The sequence below is a fragment of the Oryctolagus cuniculus genome, chromosome 5, assembly GCF_051225735.1.
Source record: "Oryctolagus cuniculus isolate XC-2025 breed Fujian yellow rabbit chromosome 5, ASM5122573v1, whole genome shotgun sequence".
Lineage (NCBI taxonomy): Eukaryota > Metazoa > Chordata > Mammalia > Lagomorpha > Leporidae > Oryctolagus > Oryctolagus cuniculus.
In genome coordinates this window covers 114,773,307-114,785,417 of record NC_142871.1, presented here as the reverse complement: position 1 = coordinate 114,785,417, position 12,111 = coordinate 114,773,307, and positions in this window count along the sequence as shown.

Here is a 12,111-nt window from a genome sequence, read left to right as displayed (position 1 = left end):
TGCAGGTGTCACAGTCAGTGGCTTAGCCCACTGTGCCACAGTGACAGCCCCACAAATTTATATTTTTCAATTTTCTCTAAAATATAGGAATTTTTAACTTTGACTAGAAATAAACATCATGACAGATTAAAGTGAATCATCTTAAACATCATATTGCCAAATGGAATGAAGAAATAGTTAAAATAGTGGCTGGTGTTGTGGCAAAGTGGGTTAACGTGTTGCTTAAATACCAGCATCCCATATCAGAGTGCTAGTTGGAAACTGGGGTACTCCAACTGGTATCCAGTTTCCTGCTAATAATGCATCTGGGAAGGCAGGTGAATATGGTGAAAAGCTGAGTGCCTGCCACATATCTGGGAGACCTTGATCGAGTTCCTGGCTTCTGGCTTTGGTCTAGGGCAAATCTAGCTTTTTGTAGCTATTTGGGGAGTGAACCAGCAGATGGAAGTTGGATCTCTCTCTCTCCCTCACTCTATTGTTTTGTCTTTCAAATAAATAAATCTTTTAAAAAAGAATATATTCTTTCCAAACAGGTGAATTTCATTGAGCACTTAAATAATTCTAATTCTAAGCTATAGAATTAAAACATTTCACAATTCACTTTTGTTCCTAAATTACCCTGAAACCACAATTTAAAAATGCATGTAATAAGAATATAAAACTATATACCAATATCATCCATCAAAATAGCTGAAAATGTCTTAATGAAAATATCAGCAAAAAAAATTCCACCCATCTTTAAAAGCCTAGTGCTTCATTTCAAGTGAAGTTTATATAAAGAATAAAGGACTAGCTTAATATTTAAAAATCAATTAATTAATAATACTAAAAGAATGAAAAGAAGGAAATCATATGATTATCTTGACAGATACAGAAAAAGTATTTGACGCAAATACAGAAAAAGTATTTGACACAATTCAACAACAACCATCCATGATTAAAAACTTTCAGGAAACTGGAAACTGGAATTTTTGCAAACTGATAATAAGCATCTCAACTGCTTTACATTTATAATAAGATTCAAGAACAAAGATGTTTATTCTTACTACTTCTATGCAACGTTGTCCCAGAGGTCCTGGCCAGTGGAGTATGATATGTTTACATTTCCATGCATATATACTTAAGATAAAAGAATAAATAAAGTTTGTTATTTAAGGTAGGTAAAAATATTTATACAGAGGCCTGAGGAACCTATGAAAAACTTTTGAGAATAAAATTATAGGACAAGACCACATGATGCAAGATGTACATGTCTATGTACTATCAAAACCAAATGGAAAATAAAATTTAGGACTATATATTTCAAAGAAATATAAATCCAATTTGAATTTAACAATATGTATGTGGAAACAACTTTAAGAAAAAAGAAGTCTTAAATAAATGCATGAAAATCCCAAATTGTTTGCAATTCCAATAACTTTCTTGTTTCTTTTAATTCAGAAAGTAATCCTAAAATTTAGTATGCCAAGATATTTAATCTGTATATCACTTTGGATAGAATGTTTAACAAGATTAATTCTTCTGATCTCTGAGCATGGACCTTTGCATTCCCTTATGCCTTCTTTTATTTCTTTCATCAATATTTTATATTTTATATTCTAGAGACCTTTTAAAATATAAATTAAAAGCACAGTGCTGGGGCCTGTGCTGGGGCGCAGTAGGTTAATCCTCCACCTGCAGGGCAGGCATCCCATACAGGTACCAGTTCTAGTCCAGGCTATTCCCCTTCCAATCCAGCTCTCTGCTATGGCCTGGGAAAGCTGTGGAATATGGCCTAAGTGCTTGGGTGCTTGGGCCCCTGCACCTACATGAAAGAAACCAGAAAAAGTTCCTGGTTCCTGACTTCGGATAGGCTCAACTCTGGCCGTTGTGGCCATTTGGGGAGTGAGCTAACAGAGAGAGAACCTTTCTCTCTTTCTCTCCCTCTAACTGCAAATCTACCTCTCAAATAAATTAATAAAATCTTTAAAAAAAGCACAGAGCTATACATCCACTAGAATGGGTAAAAGGACTGAATATTTAGTACTTTGGTAAAAGTATTAAATATTTGCTAGGATTTGAAGAAACTAGAACTCTCAGCATTCCTGGTAGACTTATTACATGATAACAGGGAAGACATTTGGTTTAGTGGTTTTGACACTGATTAGGCCACATGAAAGTATTTGGATTCAATACCCTGCACTGAGTCCTGATTCTGAATTAATACTAATGCAGACCATAGGAGGCAGTGATGATAGCCTAAGAAATTTAGTTCTTCCCACTCATGAAGAAGACTTGGATTGAGTTCCCATCTCTGGGCTTTGTCCCCACCACCAGCAGCCATTTGGGGCATATGGGGAGTGACCCAGCAAATGGGAGCACTCTGTATCTCTTTTTCTGTCTCTCTGCTAAATAAATAAATAGATAAACAAATAAAATGTCTACTTTGCAAAACAGTTTGGCAATGCTTGTTAAAGTTAAACATATAATTTCCATATGATCTTGCAATGCCACTCATGGTCATTTACCCAAGAAAAATGGAAATCTATATCCAAAGAAGGATTTATATGAGCACATGGCAACTTCATTCCAAATCCTGGAAACCTCTCAAGTAACTATCAGCAAAAGACTAGATATGCACACTGCAGTATATTTATACAATAAAATTACTCAGTATTATACAGAGATAAACCACTGATACCTGCAAAATCAGGGGTGAATCTCATAATATACTTAGAAAAAGAAGTTAGACACTAAAGAGGAGACCCTATATAATTCTAATCATATGAAGTTCTGGGATATGTAAAACTAAAATATGTAGTCTTATATATCAGATAACTAGATCTCTGGGGATTAATGTAGATGAATTAGGGATCAGTGAGGATCAGTTTAGAAGGGCTAGAGGGAGATATTCTAGGGTGATGAAAATACTCTGTATTTGAACTGAATTAGCATTTACATAGATGAGTCCCAAGGTCAATACCTTGGGACTGTAGGTGGGCACTGGTAGCAGAAATTCAAACCTGGCACTGCTGTGCAGATATCTGACTACAAGTAATAGATTTCTACTGGCGAGGATTCCATAAATTTACATCTAGTAGCTGAAAGCAAAGAAGGAATAATATCGCCAAAAGGAAATATAAAAAATGAGAAAAAGCCAAATACAAAAATCCAAGGACGGACTCCACTTGAGGAGGAAGGGAGATACAGCCAGCAAAAGAGAAAGAACAAAAGGTCAAAGACTTCTATTTCTCAAAAGCCACTCTAATTTCTTACACTTTGTGATTGATCATTATTCAAAACATTTAAATTAGAATGCCTTCATCAAATGACTTGGAAATCAGAACCACATTTGGCATGGAGAAAGAACACAGGTCAGAACTCAGTTCTGCTTTTATGATTCTGTATGAGCTATATCTGTTCACTCTCTTTTTTTTTATCATAGTTACAATCACCAGTCATTTTTTTTTCTGCTATTAGTAATTCAAAAAGAAAAATCGGTGATTAAAGGGTGAAAGCTACAGGAAGAAGGCGATGGACCAATTTCTTCTTTTTCTGATCATTTTATGTTTCATGAGTAGAAGGATACTGCCAGATTCTGAAGTAAATGTTATCTAAAATACTATAAGATCTTTATAACTGTAGTGAAATTTCCCTATGCCAATGTCTCTCCATGTGGGTATAATGAAGACATATTAGCTCTCCAGTCAGTGAAAAACTTACCATGGGCCAGTGCTCTGTTAGGCTGAATGGTAAAAATTGAGCAAGATGATCCTTGGTCTTCCTCTGCTTCAGCCATATGAAATTTAAGAAAAATGTCATTCAGATATGCTAGGACAGCTTTCCATAATGATATTAGAGCTGGGATGGCCAGCGCCATGGCTTACTTGGTTAATCCTCTGCCTGCGGTGCTGGCATTCCATATGGGCGCCAGGTTCTAGTCCTGGTTGCTTCTCTTCCAGTCCAGCTCTCTGCTGTGGCCTGGGAAGGCAGTGGAGGATGGCCCAAGTCCTTGGGCCCTGCACCAGCATGGGAGACCAGGAGAAACACCTGGCTCCTGGCTTCTGATCGGTGCTATGCGCCGACCATAGCGGCCATTTGGGGGGATCCAAAGAAAGGAAGACCCTTTTCTCTGTCTCTCTCTCACTGTCTAACTCTGCCTGTCTAATTAAAAAAAAAGAAAAAAAGAGATTAGAGCTAGAATTCTCTATTTTAAAAAATTGCTTGGGGCCAGCGCCATGGCTCACTTGCCTAATCCTCCAACTGCGGCGCAAGCATCCCATATAGGCGCTGGTTCTAGTCCTGGCTTCTCCTCTTCCAGTCTAACTCTCTGCTGTGACCTGGGAAAGCAGTAGAAGATGGCCCAAGTACTTGGGCCCCTGCACCCGCATGGGAGACCAAGAAGAAGCTCCTGGCTCCTGGCTTCGGATCGGCACAGCTCGGGCCGTTTCAGCCACTTGGAGAGTGAACCAACGGGAAGGAAGACCTTTCTCTCTGTCTCTCCTTCTCATTATCTGTAACTCTACCTCTCAAATATGTAAATAAAATCTTTTTTTAAAATAGCTTGAAAAACATTTTTCCTACCTATTATCATACTGCTTAGAACACCTGCATTACAGTTCCTGGATCCAAATCCTCGTTCTGCTTCAGATTCTTGCTGCCTGCTAATGTGCATCCTTGCAAACAGTAGTTGATGCCTCAAGTCGATGGGATCCCACCACTCATGTGGAGAGGCCCAGACTGAGGTCTAGGCTTCTGGCTTCCCACTGGTCCAGTCCTGGTTAAGTAGACATTTGGGGATGAACCAGCAGATAGAAAATCTCTCTCTCTCTAATAAATATAATAAAATTTTTAAAGAAAAAATTTCAACATAAACGTGTCTTTTAATTCCATCTTCCATGAATTTTTAAAAAGACTATTTATTCTAAAGTCAGAGTCACAGAGAGAAACAGTGAGAGATTTTCTATCAATATGTGCCTCTTATAGGAAAGATCCATATCAAAACATTGGGCTTGGGGAGATTTAACTTTTTTTGTACAAACTGAAGAGGATTTATAGCATGGTGTACATCCTATGAGAATTTATAAAGTGGTCCTCCATTTACTATACGCCGCATAGAACAAATAGCCATCAGAAATCTAAGGAAGTAACTAATTGTTCTTTCAGAAAAGACCTATTACTCTCATTCATTGTAGTTATTGTGCCTTGTGATGCACAGCAGAGAAATCTGCAGCCCACTTCCCAGCAGAGCATAATTGTTGCTGTGCTTCTATGTGAAACATTGACGATAAGAAACAGCTCTCTCCAGAACAACACAAGTTATTATGTAGTAATGGAGGCAATGAAGCAAAATTTTCCTTTATCAAAATGTGGACTTATGAATTTCTATTTTTAATTGATAAAGAACTCTTTTCCCTTGTATTTCTATGTAAATACAAGTATCTGTTGTTCAATACCTTCCCATCTCTTGAATTGATCTTGCAAATGAATGGTGGCAAAGAGCATGAATGACTAATTGGTAATCTGGAGAAAATAGTATTCAATGAAAATGGTTATGTGAATAAAATGCAAATTTTCACTATCAGATAGACTATCTGATATATGTCAGTGAAACAATCATTAGAGATTCCTCTTAGCAGAGTGATGCCACAAAGTATATCAGGCCATTACAATTCTGACAATGTGTTCAGACTGATTCCTAAACGTAGAACACTCTGTAAAGGGCTTGCTATTCAAATAACTATGCAATTTCCTTTGGTTCTGTATCTAAAGGTCAACAAATGGTGAAACACAAAAAACTCAGTCTCCGATTGATTCCATGCTTCCATTTCCTCTCTGGCAAGTTCACACAGATAAACTTTTCCCCAGCCATAGCTCTATCGCATGCTCTGCTGATTTCTTATTTACCTTGGGGAAAGCCACATTAGCCATCTGTGTAAAATTGTCTGTGATAGTAACTGGTGTTAATAATTATTGTCAGCTTATGGACAGTAATAACATAATTCATTTGTTGTTGCATGCAAGTTCAGCTATATGAGATTTGCAGTCTGCAAATTGGTTCTGTGCATAAGCACATCTATTTAGTAGTATGCATATAAAAGTAAGATAATATGAAAGAGTTTAAACAATTTATATTGTATTTATGTTCCCAAATAAACTTGATTTTTGTAACAGTTGTGGTATTTAATCACAAAATCAGAAAAATTGGTAAGCATAAAGTCAGAAGTCTGAATTTCACCTCAATTCTACCAATTAACTCTATGTTCTTCCATGAACCACTAAGTAATCCAGGCCAAAAAATACATATGGTATCGGAGTAATACTTTTAACTTCCTGTCACATTTTATATATGAGATCTTAATATCTAATATAGCCTAATATTATATTTAAGTTTTAGGTATTATGATTGCTATTGCTATTTCTAGTAACAATAGTAAGAATAATTGAAGGTACAACAATGATTTTTAATAATCTATCTTGTCCAAATAAGACTATGATATTAAATAATAGTCTATTTCTAGACAAAAATACAATGCTGGAGTTACTTTGATTTTCATATCATTATGTTATGATCTTTTTAGTTCTTATTTATGGAATGAAATATTCTGACCAGTCTGAAATGAAGCTTTGTAGCTGAAGAGAAATGGGATTTCATTCAGCAGTCAGTGCTGCCAACTAACTGCTGACTTTTTCCTCATCTGGGATGAGGGTGTGCTGGAGCTAGTGTGTAACCAGAAGACAAAGTTAAATGAGGGAGTACAGTGAGTGTCATTAGCCATGCTCTGACTAATGTTTATTGAAGATTTACAGAAACCAGAGTGAGCTGGATTGCAGGATGAGTTTTCTGGAGAGCGAACTCCGAGTTGGAATTTAACTGGAAAATGTTTATTGTTCTTAGGATCAATCTCTGCTGCAAAGAAAAGAGAGAAAGAAGCAACATCAGGCTGAGGGTAAGTTGAATTGCTTTGCAGAGCTCCTGAATGCAAAAGCAACCCCACAGAGAGGCTCTGGATCCAGAACTGACACTTTGAAGTGAGAGGGGACACCTTTGCCCCTTTATGCAAGGAGTGGTCTCATGCTGGAGGTGGACTTCCCTGGGACGGGATCTTACTTTTACTAAACAGCCAGCAGCACGTAACACTGTCCATTAAAGGGGCCACCAGCACTCTCATGGCTGGGGCCACTAGTTTCTCCTGGACAGGGAATCTGGACATGGCATCTGATCCACAAACAGCACCCAGTAGCTGAAAACTCACAGCTGGAGGAAAGGTTGAGGAAACAGTAAGCAGTGAGGAGAAAAGAAAATTAATGCTTTTTCTTAATATTTATTATATCCCAGGAACTAGACTAGGCACTTTCTTGGTAGCCTCATTTATAGTTCTTTATTTTTATTTTTTGTTTATTTTTTTTGGACAGGCAGAGTGGACAGTGAGAGAGAGAGACAGAGAGAAAGGTCTTCCTTTGCTGTTGGTTCACCCTCCAATGGCCGCCACGGCCGGCATGCTGGGGCCAGCGCACCGCGCTGATCCAAACCCAGGAGCCAGGCACTTCTCCTGGTCTCCCATGCAGGTGCAGGGCCCAAGCACTTGGGCCATCCTCCACTGCACTCCTGGGCCACAGCGGAGAGCTGGCCTGGAAGACAGGCAACTGGGACAGAATCTGGCACCCCTACTGGGACTAGAACCCAGTGTGCCAGGGCCGCAGGCCAAGGACTAGCCTATTGAGCTGCGGTGCCGGCCTATAGTTCTTAAAACTATCTATGTTTAAGTGATTACTTTTATTTTATACATGAGAAAATTAAGTTCCAGAGAAGCAATGTATATTTCAGTAAATCACATAGCCGAAGGCAGCCCAAAGAAAGTTACTTTAGAACAGGTTTCATGTAACTAATCAGGACCTGATTTTGTGGCAAGGGGAGAGAAGTGCAGAAGCTGTCAGAGTTCAAACCTAAAAACGATTAGCTCCAAGGTCATCTTTTTCCATATCTCACAATATAACCATACATCATAGCTGATATGTCTGATCTGAAGATCATCACTGAATATCAAATAAATGTGTAAGGGCTAGTTAGCTGAATAGATATTCTTCAGTATCCTTAGTATCGTTTACTTGATTGTTCTTTTGCATGGTGCAGAAAGTTTCTAAAAATACTAATATACCAATCAGAAAAAATGCTAAACTATGTTACAAATCAGGATAAATAGCTTAGTCTTTTTGAGTAATTCAAGCAAAGTCTGATGGAAAAAGTATAGGACAGAAAACTGATTCAAGGACTTGCATTACAAAAGCCAATTAACATTGCTGTCCTGTTGTTCACTGTTTAATATGGCAGAACAGTTTAATATGGCAGAGCAGTTTTATATTTCTGAGTGGAGTTATGTTGTACAAAATGAAAAAGATTCTTATCACTTAAATCAAATGAGTTCCAAATTGCAAGCTTCCGATATATTATGGCTTTCATAATACGTCTTCAATAACACAAGGAAATGGAAGAGGCAAATATTTCCATGTGAAAATTGCAGCAGGATTTAGTTACTCATAATAATTATTCCTCTCAAAAGCTGGTGCAATGCCAAACAATAAATTATTTCAAAATTGCACTTTCTTTCTCCACGTATTTTATTTAAACTAATCATATATCATGTTTGTAATGTATTCTCACAGAGTCTGTTTTTTCAAAACACTAAAATAAGGATTATTAATCCAATGATGACAGATTTAAATGCCTTTAGTATTTCCTTTGCCTAGGTATGATTTCATTTGCTATAACAATTCTACTAACTTGAAAATAGGATGACACTGGGGCCAGCGTTGTGGCATGGCAGGTAAAGCCGCCACCTGCAGTACTGGCATTCCATATCGGTGCCAGTTCGAGTCCTGACTTCTCCACTTCTGATCCAGCTCCCTGCTATGGCCTGAGAAAGCAGTGGAAGAAGGCCAAAGTGCTTGGGCTCCTGTATCCAAGTGGGAAGACCCTCAGGAAGCTCCTGGCTCCTGGCTTCAAACCAGCACAGCTCCGGCCATTGCAGCTAATTGGGGAGTGAACCAGTGGATGGAAGACCTCTCTCTCTCTCTCTCTGCTTCTCCTTCTCTCCCTGTGTAACTTTGACTTTCAAAAAGTAAGTAAATATTTAAAATAAAGAAAAGAAAAGAAATAGGATGACACTAACATATTCCCAAACTTATAAGAAAATGCAGTAACTTGCGTATTCATTGCATGAAATAGTGGCTCAAATTGCTGTAGAAAAGACTTGTGTTTCAGGTTATGTCAATTCTAAGTAATAATAGTGGGACTAACCATACGTAGATATGTAAATAGTAAGTTATCTTATAATTACATAAGAAGTTTTAATTTCCTTCCTGAGAATATTCTTCAACATTAATTACGCACAGATTTAGTTGTTTCAATGTACATTTTGGTGCTTTTTTTTATGGGTCACTGCCTTACTTGAAGTGTTTTCTGTTGACATATTCATATTTCATTCATCCAGAAATATTTTTGTGGTAAATGATGAACAAAATATTTGTCACCCATCAACTATGATTTTATTCTAATCAATAGTCATCCCCAAAAATGCTCTATCACTTTTTTAATGGTGTTTCTATTTATAAATTTGCATAGTTATTATAAATGAAACAGGCTTGAGTGGAAAGCCAACTAGGAATAACTATCAGGTATCGGGATAGGCAGTTCTGAGTTCACTAAAGTTCTAGAAGTGTGAAGAGCGACCAAGTCAAGTCCTGAGACAAAATGTCCAAACCTCAAGGTGACCGCATTTCGTGATGTGAAGAATGTACCTTCGTTGTGAAGCAGAAAGGTCTTATATGACACGGGAAGATTGAAAATAAGACCTGACTTGAGCACAGGATATTGCCACTTCTTAATCCTTTAGAGCTCTGCTAAGCAAAGGGGCAAGTTAATTTCTTCTATGTCTTGAGTAGTCTCTAGAATGTTACCACATTCTAGAATTTTAAAAATCATTATCTTGTTTTGTAGTAATTGACTTAATCCAACTAAAAGGAAATTTTAAATTGCTTTCTTTATAAAAGGAACCTAAAATTGACTTTGTTTGCAAACATTTGTAGAAAAATCAAGCCAAATTTTCTCTCATTATGGAGAAAATCCTGAGTGCCATTGAAAAGGCGACCTTATTTAACACCACTGCTCCATTTGGTACAGATTTTCAGACAGGTAAATGTTTTGGGCAAAAGAAAGAAAAAAAAATCACATTGCTTCGATAAGTACTCTACTTAAAAAAAAAAAAAAAAAAAAAAACTTTATTAAAAGGACAGGAGTTGTGGAGCCACAGGTTAAACTCTTGTTTGGATGCCTGCATTCCATTTCAGAGTGCCTGGATCAAATCCTGGATACCCTGGGCTTCAACCCCAACTTTGTGCTAATACACCTGGAAAACAGCAAGATAGCAGATGATGACCCAATACCTGAGTTCCTTCCATCCATGTGGGCAACCCAAAATGAGCTTGTGGCTACTGGATTGGATTCTGCCTGGCCCAGCCCCAGCTGTTGTAGGCCTTTGGGAAATGAACTAGTCAATGGAAGATCTCTCTCTCTTTCAAATAAATATTTAAAAAAAAATCAATTGGAGGAGCCAGTACTGTGGAGTAGCAGGTAAAGCTGCTGCCTGCAGTGCTGGCATCCCGTATGGGCACCGGTTTGTGTCCTGGCTGTTCCACTTTTGATCCAGCTCTGTGCTATGGCCTAGGAAAGTATTAGAACATGGTCCAAGTCCTTGGGTTCCTGCACCTGTGTAAGAGACCTGGGAGAAGCTCCTGTCTCTTGGCTTTGGAGTGGCCCAACTCTGGCCATTGCGACCATTTGGAGAGTGAACCAGCAGATGGAATACTTCTCTCTCTCTGTCTCTGCCTCTCTGTAACTCTGCCTTTCAAATAAATATTAAAAATCAATTGGCCTGTCACCTTTTATTGTGGGTGAACTTTAATAATGAGGATTTCAAGATGCAAAGATAATCATTCCACATTATTTGTGTGCATATATCATACATTTTATTAATAATAGGACTAAAGATTAGTTTTTCAGCATATAAATCATATATTGTCTGTTATACTGAACCTACAAGGAATGAACTGTTAAATAATTAAATTGTCAGTTATTATTTTTTCCCTCCCAGGACTCTTTTATCCTACTTGATTTACTCTTTCTAATATGCTATGATGTGGGAAATTAGAAAGCTAAGCTTGATGAAATTTTTGATAAAATAGGAGTAAACAGACTTTGAATACTGACATAAGTAACAATTCTGAGTGAAATATTGTGTATTGAAGATATCTATCATCAACTCAGAGGAAGTCAGCACTATTTTCAGATACCCCAGAGAGATCCTGTTTTGTGTCGCTGTGCTAAAGGACAGACATATTTGGAACATATATATGATTGAAACTATTTTTCAGTATTTTGTTACTCTTTAAGTCATTTTTCCTGATATCTAAGAATGTCTGTATTGTGTTTTGTGTCTCACTCTGAATTGTTCAACTATAGTCTGAGTGGCTATTGTGTACAATCTGTTTCTATCTAGCATTCATAATATTCTGACAATATAAAAGTTTTTCTTTAATAGATAATAAAACTAAGATTCCAAGATATTAAATAATTTTCTCAAAGAGCTGCAACTAGGAAGTGTTGTTGAGATTTGCTTTCTAATGTGTCCAATCCTGAATTCATAGTTTCCTTTGTGTTGAGCTCAATGCTGTCCAAACTTCTCTGAATTTAGAGGCTACGCTTCAGTCTCCAATCCATTTCCTTTTCATCACTATCTACCAACAGGACAACATCTCTATGGGAATCTTAATGGAGATCAATGTCTAGCTAGTACCTTTAAAGGTGATAGAAGGGAGGATAGAATAATCCAAAGGCAGGCCAATTCTTTCTGTAACACCAGTCCTGGAGTTGTGCATTTCTACTGGAGAAAACCCAGGAAGCTCAGAATGGCACACAAATTGGTCTGATACCAAGGTTCAAATATTGGAGATACTAAGCATAAATGTTAGGTTCTGAAGAAAGCAGGAATCTGGTTGAGAATTCAGGGTAAAATACATGAAACCAATGAGAAGGTTGGGGTAGGGTATATTTGGCAAGCAAAGAATAGGATTGGG